Here is a 13,793-nt window from a genome sequence, read left to right as displayed (position 1 = left end):
TAGCCCTCTGTAAAATGAAACAATTTAGTTTAGGGACACTTGAGCTCAGTATCTAAAGACTAGGACAAGCCCATATTCCTTCTCCTTGGAAGAGAGATCCCTCTTTTTCAACAGCTAAAATGCAGCCATTTGCTAAAAATGACTCAGCACTCAGAAAGCTCAGGAGAACAAATCTCAGAGAAAGGGACTGTCCCTGCCAGACGCCCCATTTCTCCCACCCAAGATTTCTATGCCATGTAAGTATCACCCATACAGCCAGAAAGCTAGAAGTATATTTATTTTGTAACTGACAAAGCAAGGAAACAATGCTGAGAGGTCCAGAATTGAACAATAATCACCGTAGATATGTTTCTTTGGGGAGAATTCTATGTAAAAGCCTTAAAATTACCTTTCAAATTTACTTTTTGAAACCACGGTGCTGAAAGGACTGCTTGAGAATCTGGAACCTGGTGTTTGGTGAGGTTATCTTGGCCCATACTTCCTCTGCATAGCAAACAGTGACTCTTTGGAATAAGGGGCAAACTTGGGACTCAGGGCCAGAGTTATATTCACAGACTGGCTGCCACTTCCAGGCCACTGGAATATGATGACAATTGACCCTAGTTATGGGTCTGGTGGCAGTAACGGGTGTTTCAGGTAGGCTCCGAGGAGAGTGAGCATCCGCTTGTTTGTGAAGTATTTCCTCCAGGCAAGGCAATTACAGAGTTTTTGAGGGGAGAAAAAATTCTGCAGATACACAAGGGCAAGATACTCCCACTGGCAAGGGAGACTCAGAGCAACTCAGGAGTTCAAGATTCTCACTCTCACTTGAGACCAACCATATTTGCCCATTTCAAGTTTTGGGGTCTCCTTCCCAATCAATGACCTAACTTTCACATGAGAAACTTGGCATTAATTTCCCAAGAAAATTACTGATGTTGTAGTTCTGCAACCTGTAAAATTAAATTTTGTGTTTAATTTTTAATAATACCAATCCTGTGGCTACAAGACATAAAAAATCCTGTTAGGGCTGCCATGGAAGTTCTCTAGTTCTCAGACCAAGAACCAAACCAAGAGCTTAAGGACCTGAGCCTTGCATCTTCTGTCTGTAAGCACTCCACTACACTTGGAAATATCCATCCTATGCTACAGTCCTTGCAGTGATCACTGCTGCCGTTAAGAGTCCAGTGTCCAGTCAGGAGACGGAAACCACATAGTAATTCAAATAAAGAAAGTATAATCATGAAGAACTGTTAACTTGGTAAAAAGGTGGTTAACCACTAAAAAGGATAAAAGAATTGTATGGTGTAATAGAGGTGGCAACCTCAGACTACAGCAATCACTCTTAAGATGAAAGCAAAGGTAAACAAGGAGGAAACTTAGAAAGAGAGAAAGGACTCCGGCAGGCTAACATTTGGGCCTCTAAGGAGATGGTTCAGCTGCTGCAGAAACATGTCACCACTGCTGGGGTGAAGAAGAAACCTCCAGGGGGACATTCACTTGCTGGAACCACGGGAACGATTCACCACCACAAGGAATACTGCCGGAGCCAGGTGTGTGCTGATCCATTCACTGTCATGTGGAGAAGGCAAAAATAACAAGAGAAGATAAATTTCTTTTTCCTTCTCCAAACTTGAGAATCCCTTCAGCACTCCCTTAGCCCCTAATTAGCTGAACCTAATATAAAGCCAGATATCTGAGAAAAAAATGTAGTTTGCAGTATACATCTCCAGTATCGTGAAGTAGGACAAAGAAAGGCAGTTTGGAACTAAGAGGAAATAAATTAATAATAAGCACACTTGAATATAGAGGCTAGGAGTAAAGATGGGGAAAGGTGAACAGTTACAATATATGCTTTGGAGACAGAATCACTTGGACTTAGTGTTAAGGCTCCTGTGGGAGGGGAGTAAAAGGAGGAATCAAGATGATCCTTCTAAAGAGAAAGGGAAAATAGTATATTCATTTGTGGATGGAATGAGTTTGTTGTGGTTAGAAAGAGAATTAAGAATTAAATTTTGAATATATATCAAATGTCTATGACATATTCAGATCAAGGTGTCAAATTGGCAGATAGATGGCTATACAAATATTGAGCTTGTCTGAAGATAAAAATTAGCATCAACAGCATATATATGTTATTTAAGGGTGCTGGACTAGATATCATCTCCAGAGAAACTACAGCTAGAGAAAAGAGCCAGAGAACCTGCTGAGAGGCACCAACATTCAGCAGTAAGAGAAGAGGTGAAATAGAGAGAGTAGCCAGTGAGAGGCAAACAAACAAACAAAAAACAAATTGGAGAGCTTGGTGTAACGGAAGCAGAGAAAGAAGTGTTTCCAAAAAAGTAATCAACTCTGTCAAATGCACTGAAATTGAAAAAAAGCTTCCACTGGATTTTCTTTTTTTTTTTTTTTTTCCAGACAGGTTCTCACTCCGTTGCTCAGGCTGGAGTGCAGTGATGTGACCTCAGCTCACTGCAGCCTCAACCTCCCAGGCTCAAGTAATCCTCCCACCTCAGCCTCCCCAGTAGCTGCGCCTACAGGTGCACACCACCACGCCTGGCTAATTTTTTGTATTTTTATTTTTGGAGAGATGGGGTTTTGCCATGCTACCCAGGTGCTGGTCTCAAACTCCTGGGCTGAAGTGATCCACCTACCTTGGCCTCCCAAAGTGTTGGCATTACAGGCATGAGCCACCACACCCAGCCTGGATTTAACAAGATGTATTTCAATGTATGAAGGAAGAGAAAGAAAGAAAGATGAACAGAGAAATAAGTGGTAGGAGGAGGAAATGTTGGGTCAAACTAGAAGTTTTAAACCTGAAAAAATATGAAAACTAAGTTGTCTAATATAACAGCCACTAGCCACAGGTGGCTGCCGAGGACTTGAAATGTGGCCAGTATATCATATGTAGAAAGCTGAAACTGGATCCCTTCCTTACACCGTATACAAAAATTAACTCAAGATGGATTAAAGGCTTAAATGTAAGACCTAACACCATAAAAACCCTAGAAGAAAACCTAGGCAATACCATTCAGGAGATGGGCATGGACAAAGACTTCATGACTAAAACACCAAAAGCAATGGCAACAAAAGCCAAAATTGACAAATGGGATCTAATTAAACAGCTTCTGCACAGCAAAAGAAACTATCATCAGAGTGAACAGGCCACCTACAGAATGGGAGAAAATGTTTGCAATCTACCCATCTGACAAAGGGCTAATATTCAGAATTTACAACAAACTTAAACAAATTTACAAGAAAAAAACAACCCCATCAAAAAGTGGGCAAAGGATATGAACAGACACTTCTCAAAAGAAGACACTTATGCAGCCAACAGACATATGAAAAAATGCTCATCATCACTGGTCATCAGAGAAATGCAAATCAAAACCACAATGAGATACCATCTCATGTCAGTTAGAATGGCGATCATTAAAAAGTCAGGAAACAACAGATGCTGGAGAGGGTATGGAGATATAGGAATGCTTTTACACTGTTGGTGGGAGTGTAAATTAGTTCAACCATTGTGGAAGACAGTGTGGCGATTCCTCAAGGATCTAGAACTAGAAATACCATTTGACCCAGCAATCCCATTACTGGGCATATACCCAAAGGATTATAAACCATTCTACAATAAAGACACATGCACACGTATGTTTATTGTGGCACTATTCACAATAGCAAAGACTTGGAACCAACCCAAATGCCCATCAGTGATAGACTGGATTAAGAAAATGTGGCACATATATACCATGGAATACTATGGAGCCAAAAAAAAAAAAAAGAAGGATGAGTTAATGTTCTTTGCAGGGACATGGATGAAGCTGGAAACCATCACTCTAAGCAAACTATCACAAGGACAGAAAACCAAACACTGCATGTTCTCACTCGTAAGTAGGAGTTGAACAATGAGAACACATGGACACAGGGCAGGGAACATCACACACCTGGGCCTGCTGGGGGTGGGGGCTGGTGGAGGGATAGCATTAGGAAAAATACCTAATGTAAATGATGAGTTGATGGGTGCAGCAAACTAACACAGCACATGTATACCTATGTAACAAACCTACACATTGTACACATGTACCCTAGATCTTAAAATATAATAATAATAAATATATATAAAAGAAATGTGGCTAGTATAAATTTAGATATGCTCTAAGTATAAATTACACACCACATTTCGAAGACTCAATATGAAAAAATATATACATCTCATCAATAATTTTTACATCAATTATAGGGTGAAATAATATTTCACATACATTGGGTTAAATGAAATATATGACAATTAAATTTACCTCTTTCTTTTTACTTTTTTAATATGGCTACCATAAAATTTTAAATTACATATGTGGCTCACATCATATTTATACTGGAGAGAGTTTTACTAGAGCATGTTTGTATGCTGATATAATGATCTAGTAGAGAATCAGGAATTGATGATGTAGAAAGAGAAAGAGTAGGAAAAAGAGAAAAGACCTTTAAAGCTTAAGCAGATAAGGAGTGATGGACATCATACATAGATCAACAAACAAGTAGAGAAAGGCATGTACATAGATAATATTTGTTGTATCCTTTATACAGAAAGAACTCACTCTTTTTAAACAGCCATGAAGCAGTAATAAACATTTATCAAGGACTAAGTCACAAACAAAATCTCAAATATCCAAAGGTACAAATCACATGGTAATCAAACAAGAAATCAGTATGAAAAAGACAGCAAACTCAATCTAATTACATGGACATTATAAAACAGTTTTCTAAACAACTCTTGGATTAAAGTGGAAATCAGTACTAGAACACAGACTGTTTGAAATTACCAATGAAACAACACTACATTTCAAAACTTATGGGATACTACCAAAGTCTTAACCCAAAGGAAAATTCAGAGTTTTCAGTGATCTTCTTAATATATATGGAAGATTGAAAGTAAATGATCTAAGCACCCAGTTCAAGAAAGTTTAAAAAAATTAAAAAAAAAAAAATAAGCCAACAGAGAATAGGAGAAACTAATAAAAAGAAAATTCAAAATTAATGAACTAGAAAGCATGGCAAAACAAAATTGCATAGACCTGGTAAATAAAGCAATTGTTTTATTTTGTTTTTGTTTTTAGAATACAACACACAAACCATTAGTAAGTCTGAACAAGAAAAAAAGGGAAAGAAAATGCAAATATCTACAACAGGGAAATAAAAATAATTCAGCATTAAGAGATTTTTAAAATTCTAAAATTCCAAATACCCACCAGTAAATTAGAAAATCTACATGAAACAGATAAATTTTTAGGAAAATGCAGATTACTAATATTGGCTCATGAAGAGAGGAAATTATCCCAATAATCAGAGAAAAACTTGAAAATGCAGCAAAAGCTCTAACTTCAAAAAAAAGTACCAGTTCCAGTTTGTTTTATCAGTAAGTTCTAATATATCATAAAGAACAGATAATTCCTGGATTCTTTAAACATTCAGCCAACACAAACTATGAAAAACTTCCCAATATGCTTCACTGAGAAATTTAATTCTGATACTAAAATATACTAAATACTAAACAACAATAGTAAAAATAAAATACATCTTGGGTCATTCTTAAAACCCAAATTCAAATATTAGCAAGTCTAATTAAGAATGCTTTTGACAGCAAGTAACAGAAACCCTGATTCCAATTATCTTTAAAAATGAGGGTATTTCTGAACTCAACAGGAAGTCTAGAAGTAGGATAAGTTTTAAGATGGGTTGTGGTTTAATTATGTTATTAAGAACCCAGGGGAGGGGGGCCAAGGTGGCCAATTAGAGGCAGCAGCTGTCTGTGGCACTCAGGGAGAGGAAGAAAGGAGCAAGTGAATATAGCACCTTCAACTGAAATATCCAGGCACTCACATTGGGACTGATCACAGAAACAACTAGACCCATGGAGAAGAGAGAAAAGCAGGGTGGGGCAATGGCCCACCTGGGAGCAACATGAAGCCAAGAGAACCCCCACCCCCAGCCAAGGGAAGCAGTGAGTGAGTGTGCAACCCCAGGAAACCACGCTTCTCCCACGGATCTTTGCAACCCACAGATCAGGAGATCAGTGGACCCACACCACCTTGTGCACTCACATCACCAGGGTCTTGGGTCCCACACACAGAGGTGTGTTGAGTCTCGGCAGAGAAGCTGCTCAGGCATGCATAGAGACCCAGGAACTTTACATATTCCGGCCCCAGGATCCCCAACAGAGGCGTCTGCAACTCAGGCAAGGTGGGAGGTCTGTACATACCCCTAAGAAGGGGGCTGAATCCAGAGAGCCAAGTAGCATCAATCTGTGGGTCCCACTTCCACGACACCTCACAAAATAAGACCTACTGGCTTGGAATATAGCCTGCCTGTGATGGACAGGGTCCCCAGTGGGAGGGGTGGGCCACCATCTCTACTGTTTGGTTGACTCAGCCATTCCAGTCTATGGGCTTTGAGGAATCCAAATGGTTCAAACAAGGAAGGGTATTCCCAGCACAGTACAGCGGCATTAACAGAACGTGGCCAGATTGCTTCTTTAAGTGGGGACCCAATCCATTCCTCCTCACTGGGAGGGACCTCCCAACCGCGGCCTCCAGCCATCTCTTCATGTATTCCACAAACGATCCTGATCTCTTTCTGGAATAGCATGCCTGAGGGAAGGGGAGGGGAGGAGGGAAGCAGAGGAGGGGAAGGGGAGGAGGGGAGGAGGGGAAGGAGGGGGGGGGGGGGGGGGGAAAGGGGAGGGGAGGGCCACCATGCTGGCTGTTTGAACGACTCAGCCATTCCAACCAGTGGGCTTTGGAGAATCCAAGCCAACAAGGGCAGAAGCAGTTCCCCAGCACAACATGGCTGTTCTATTGAGGCATGGCCAGATGGCTTCTTTAAGTGGGACCCTGATCCACATTTCCTTGACGGGTAGATCATGCCAGCTGGGGTATCCAGCCACCCCTGCCCATGTTCTATGGCCAACAGAGTTCTAATTTTTCCCTGGGACAGAGTGCCCAGAGGGGAAGGCAGGCTACCAACTTGGCTGTTTAGGCACCTCAGCCAGTTCAACCTGTGGGCCTCGGAGAGCCCAAACCAACAAGGGGCTGATGGGATCCCCAACACAGCACAGCTGCTCTATCAAAAACAGCCCAACTGCTTCTTTAAGTGGATCCCTGATCCCCTTCCTCCTGACTAGGTGAGATGTCCCAACTGGGGTCTCCAGCCACCCCCTACATACTGTGTGCTCATGCTGGCAACAGGACAGTACCGCCCTGGGACGGAGCTTCCAGAGGAAGGGGCAGGCTGCCATCTTTGCTGTTTCACAGCATTCACTGCTGATACCTCCCAGTACAGGAAAAACGGAGGCAAATAGGGTGCAGAGTGGACCCTAAGGAAGAGTAAACAGACTGCTAAAACAAAAACAGATGAAAAAACAAAACAACCCATGAAAGCACCATCCAAAAGTCAGCAACCTCAAAGATCAAAGATAGATAAGCCCACAAAGATGAGAAAGAATCAACGCAAAAACGCTGAAAATTCAAAAACCCAGAGTGCCCTTTTTCCTCCAAATGATCACAACACCTCTCCAGCAAGGGCTCAGAACTAGGCTGAGCACAAGGTGACAGAAGTAAGCTTCAGAATGTGGACAAAAACCAGTTTTGCTGAGCTAAAGGCATATGCCCTAACCAAAGGCAAAGAAGCTAAGAATCATGATAAAACAATGCGGGAGCTGACAACCAAAACAGCCAGTATAGAGAGGACGATAACCGACCTCATAGAGCTGAAAAACATACTACAAGTACTTCACAATGTAATCCCAAGTATTAATAGCAGAATAGGCCAAGCAGAGCAAAGAATCCCAGAGCTTGCAGACTATCTCTCTGAAATAGGACAGGTAGACAGGAATAGAGAAAAAAGAATAAAAATGAATGAATAAAACCTCTGAGAAATATGGGTTTATGTAAAAGGACCAAACCTACAACTGGTTGGGGTACCTGAAAGAGACAGGAAGAATAGAACCAAGTTGGAAAACATACTTCAGGATATCATCCAGGAGAATGACCCCAACCTAGCAAGATAGGCCAACATTCAAATTCAGGAACAAGAGAACCCCAGTAAGATAACTATTCAAGAAAATCATCCCTAAGATATATATCAGCAGATTCTCCAAAGTCAAAATGAAAGAAGAAATGTTGGTGGGCACAGTGGCTCACGCCTGTAATCCCAGCACTTTGGGAGGCCAAGGTGGATGGATTACTTGAGGTCAGGAGTTCAAGACCAGCCTGGCCAACATGGTGAAACCCTGTCTCTACTAAAAATACAAATATTAGCCAGGTGTGGTGGCACATACCTTTAGTTCCAGCTACTCAGGCTACTCAAGAGGCCGAGGCAAGAGATTTGCTTGAACCCAGGAGACAGAGGTTGCATTGAGCTGAGATCATGCCACTGCACTCCAGCCTGGGTGACACAGTGAAACTCCATCTGAAAAAAAAAAAAAAGAAAGAAAAAAATGTTAAGGACAGCCAGAAAGAAAGACCAGGTCACCTACAAAGGGAAGCCCATCGGACTAGCATTGGACCTCTAAGTGGAAACCCCACAAGCCAGAAAAGATTGGGGGCCAGTATTCAATATTCCTAAAGAAAAGAATTTCCAACCCAGAATTTCATATGCAGACAAACTAAGTTTCATAAGCAAAGGAGAAATAAGATCCTTTTCAGACAAACAAATGCTGAGGAAATTCATCACTACCAGACCTGCCTTACAAGAGCTCCTGAAGGAAGCACTAAATATAGAAAGGAAAAACAATTACCACTACAAAAACACACTGACATACCAATGATACAATGAAGTATCCACATAAACCTGCAAAATAACCAGCCAGCATCATGATGACAGGATCAAATCCACACATAAAAATGCTAATCTTAAATGAAAATGTTCTAAATGCCTCCCAAAAAAAGATACAGAATGACAAGCTAGATAAAGAGCCAAGACCCATTAGTACGCTATCTTCAAGAGACCAATCTCATGTGCAAAGACACACATAGGCTCGAAATAAAGGGATGAGGAAAATTTACCAAGCAAATGGAAAACAGAAAAAAACAGGTGCAATCCTAGTTCATAACAAAACAGACTTTAAATCAACAAAAATCAAAAGAGACAAAGAAGGCCGCTACATAACAGTAAAGGGTTCATTTCAACAAGAAGAGCTAACTAACCTAAATATATATACACCCAATACAGGAGCACCCAGAAAAAGAAAGTTCTTAGAGACCTTCAAAGAGACTTAGACTCACACACAATAATGGTGGGAGACTTTATCACCCCACTGACAATATTACGCAGATCATTTAGACAGAAAATTATCAAAGACATTCAAGGCCTCAACTCAGCTCTGGATCAAGTGGGCCTGATAGCTATATACAGAACTCCCCACTCTAAAACAACAGAATATACATTCTTCTCATCGCCACAGCACTTACTCTAAAATTGATCACATAATTGGAAGTAAAACACTCCTCGGCAAATGCAAAAGAACTGAAAACATAACAAAGAGTCTCTCAGACCAAGGTGTAATCAAATTAGAACACAAGATTAAAAAATTCACTCAAAACCATATAACTACATGGAAAATGAACAAACTGCTCCCGAATGACTTTTGGTTAAATAATGAAATTAAGGCAGAAATCAAGACGTTCTTTGAAACTAATGAGAACAAAAATACAATGTCCAGAATCTCCAGAATGCAACTAAAGCACTGTTAAGAGGGAAGTTTATAGCACTAAATGTCCACATCAGAAAGCTAAAAAGATCTCAAGTTCACAACCTAACATCACAACTAAACAAACTAGAGAACAAAGAGCAAACCAACCCAAAGCTAGCAGAAGACAAAAAATAACCAAAATCAGAGCAGAATTGAAGAAGACAGAGACAAGAAAAACCCTTCAAAGAATCAATGAATCCAGGAGCTGGTTTTTTGAAAAAAATTAATATAATAGATAGACAGCTAGCTAGACTAATAAAGAATAAAAGAGAAAAGATTCAAATAAACACAATCAGAAGTGATAAGGGTGATATCACCACTGACCCCACAGAAATACAAACAACTATCAGAGAATACTACAAACACCACTATGAACATAAACTAGAAAAATCTAGAAGAAATGGATAAATTCCTGGACACATACACCCTCCCAACACTGAACCAGGAAGAAACTGAATCCCTGAATAGACAATAATGAGTTTGGAAATGAAGCAGTAATAAATAGCCTACCAACTGTTGGGAAAAAGCTGAGTGTTGGGAAGAAAGCTGAGGCAGGGCTCGCACGGCTACCATAATGTCCTCTGGAATGTGTCCAGACTTGCTGGCTCCTTGCTTCTAGCCCTCCTAGGCTCCTAGATCAATTGTATCTCCATTATCTCAAGTAGCAGAACATGTTCCTTATAAATGCTAAACCATCACAGCTGTAGATCATGCACCTGCTCTTTTGACCTCCACATTCTCACCACCTGTTTCTCTGTTGGATTACCAATAAATAGCATAGGCTCCCAGAGCTCGGAGCCTTCGCAGCCTCCATACACTAGCAATGGCCCCCTGGTTCCACCTTTCTCTCTCAAACTGTCTTTTTCTCAATCCTTTGACTCTGCTGGACTTTGTCACCCCCATGACCTGGTGTTGGGTCTGATCACCCCAACAGCAACAAAAAAAAAGCCCAGGACCAGACAGATTCACAGGTGAGTTCTACCAGAGGTACAAAGAACAGCTAATACCACTCCTACTGAAACAATTTAATATTCAAAAAAATCAAAAAGGAGGGATTCCTCCCTAACTCATTGTATGAGGCTAGCATCATCCTGATATCAAAACCTGGCAGAGATACAACAAAAAAGGGAAATTCCTGGCCAATATCTTTGATGAACATCAATGCAAAAATCCTCAACAAAATACAGGCAAACTGATTCCAGCAGCACATCAAAAAGTTTATCCACCATGATCAAGTTGGCTTCATCTTTGGGATGCAAGGCTGGTTCAACATACGAAAATCAATGAATGTAAGTTATCACATAAACAGAACTAAAGACAAAAATCACATGATTATCTCAATAGATACAGAAAAGGTCTTTGATAAAATTCAACATCCCTCATGTTAAAAACTCTCAATAAACTAAGTATCGAAGGAACATGTCTCCAAATAATAAGAGCCATCTATGACAAATGCACAGCCAATATCATACTGAATGGGCAAAAACTGGAAGCATTCTCTTTGAAAAGTGGCACAAAACAAGGCTGCCCTCTCTCACCACTCCCAGTCAACAATGGAAGTTCTGGCTAAGGCAATCTGGCAAGAGAAAGAAAGCATATTCAAATAGGAAGAGAGGAAGTCAAACTATCCTTATTTGCAGGTGACATGATCCTATATCTAGAAAACCCCAATGTCTCAGTCCAAAAGCTTCTTAAGCTGATAAGCAACTTCAGCAGTCTCAAGATACAAAATCTATGTGCAAAAATCACTAGCATTCCTATACACCAACAACAAGCAAGCTGAGAGCCAAATCCCATTCACAATTGCCACAAAAAGAATAAAATACCTAGGAACACAGCTAACCAGGGAAGTGAAGGACCTCTTCAAGAACTACAAACCACCACTCAAAGAAATCAGAGAAGACACAAAAGAATGGAAAAACATTCCATGCTCATAGATAGGAAGAATCAATATTGTGAAAATGGCCATACTGACCAAAGTAATTTATAGATTCAATGCTATTTCTGTTAAACTACCATTGAGATTCTTCACAGAATTAGAAAAAAACTATTTTAAAATTCATATGGAAACCCAAAAGAGCATGAATAGACAAGTCAATTGTAAGCAAAAAAAACAAAGCTGGAGGCATCACGCTCCCAAAATTCAAACTATACTAAAGGACTAAGTAACCAAAACAGCATGGTACTGGTACAAGAACAGAAACATAGACCAATGGGACAGAATAGAGAATCCAGATATAAGTCTGCACACCTACAACCATCTGATCTTTCACAAACCTGATGAAAGCAAGCAATGGGAAAAGGATTCCCTATTCAATAAATGGTGCTGGAGAACTGGCTAGTCATGTGCAGAAAATTGAAACTGGACCCCTTCCTTATACCATATACAAAAATTAACTCAAGATAGATTAAAGACTTACATGTAAAACCCAAAACTATAAACACTTCAGAAAAAAACCTAGGCGATATCATTGAGGACACAGGCATGGGTAAAGATTTCACGACAAAGACGCCAAAAGCCAAAATTGACAAATGGGATCTAATTAAACTAAAGAGCTTCTGCACAGCAAAAGAAACTATCATCGGAGTGAACAGACAACCTACAGAATGGGAGAAAATATTTGCAATCTATCATCTGACAAAGGTCTAATATCCAGCATCTACATGGAATTTAAACAAATTTACAAGAAAAAAACAAACAACCCCATTAAAAAGTGTGCAAAAGACAAAACAGACACTTCTCAAAGGATGACATACATATGGACAACAAACATGAGAAAAAGCTCAACATCAGTGTTCATTACAGAAATGCAAATCAATACCACAATGAAATACCATCTAACACCAGTCAGAATGGCTACTATTAAAAAGTCAAAAACAACAGATAGCTGGCAAAGTTGTGATGAAAAAGGAACACTTTTACACTGTTGGTGGGAGAGTAAGTTAGTTCAACCATCCTGGAAGACAGTGTGGCAATTCTTCAAAGACCTAGAGGCAGAAATATTATTCAACCCAGCAATCTCATTACTGGGTATATACCCAAAGGAATAAAAATCATTCTATTATAAAGATACATGCATGCATATGTTCACTGCAGCACTATTCACAACAGCAAAGGCCTGGAAACAACCTAAATGCCCATCAATGATAGACTGGACAAAGAAAATGCGGTATATATACACCATGGAATACTGCGTAGCCACAAAAAGGAATGAGATCTTGTCCTTTTTAGGGACATGGATGGAGCTGGGGGCCATTATTCTTAGCAAACTAATGCAGAAACAGAAAACCAAATACCACGTTTTCACTTACATGTGGGAGCTGAATGATGAGAACATATGGACACGTTGCGGGGAGCAATACACACTGGGGCCTGTCAGAGGATAGGGTGTGGGAAGAGGGAGAGCATCAGGAAGAACAGCTAATGAATGCTGGGCTTAATACCTGGGTGATGGGATGATCTGTGCAGTAAACCAACATGGTACACATTTACCTATGTAACAAACATGCACATGCTGCATATGTACCCCTGAACTTAAAATGAAAGTTGGAAATTAAAAAAAGAATCCAACCTTTCCATCTTTCTGGTCTGCCATTCTTTGTGTTATTTCATTCCTGGTTAGGTAGCAACATGATTGCAATATTTCCAAGCATCCAGGCATGATTTCCAGAAAAAGATGAAAAACTAACTCTTTTAGATTTCTACTCAGGAGCCAAAGACACTTTTCCCAGAAGTTCACCTAGCAGGCGTCATTGCTCACTAGCAAGAGTTGGATTACATGCTCATAACTGAACCAATCCTAAACACCACAATGGAGTTGTTTTAGACCAGCTCATCAGCATCTCCTGGAGGACTTGTTAAAATATACATTGCTGGACCTCATCCCCAGGGTTTCTGACTCAGTAGGTCTGGTATGGGTCTTGATAATCTGCATTTCTAATAAATTCCCCAGTTACATTAATACTGATTATCTTGGACCAGTCAGGACTATCTCTAGAGCTGGAAATGAAGTCAACTTCCCCAAGACAGCTGGCTACACCGAGAATGGATACCTGAACACAGCAG

General features: G+C 40.2%; 1 protein-coding gene and 1 pseudogene across 1 annotated transcript in view; both read right to left on the bottom strand.

Moving 5' to 3' along the window:
- The window catches only part of TNFSF4 (TNF superfamily member 4), a 310,041-nt gene that overhangs the window by 286,863 nt on the left and 9,385 nt on the right, over window positions 1-13,793 (bottom strand). Inside the window, exon 3 of the mRNA XM_032160964.2 lies at window positions 8,315-8,445. The gene's annotated coding sequence lies outside the window, so the exon portion shown is untranslated. The remainder of the gene's footprint in view (window positions 1-8,314; window positions 8,446-13,793) is intronic.
- On the bottom strand, window positions 463-7,614 carry LOC131384048 (uncharacterized; annotated as a pseudogene).

Source organism: Hylobates moloch, unplaced genomic scaffold (genome assembly GCF_009828535.3).
Source record: "Hylobates moloch isolate HMO894 unplaced genomic scaffold, HMol_V3 SCAFFOLD_8, whole genome shotgun sequence".
NCBI lineage: Eukaryota > Metazoa > Chordata > Mammalia > Primates > Hylobatidae > Hylobates > Hylobates moloch.
This window is presented reverse-complemented; position numbering and strand designations above follow the sequence as displayed.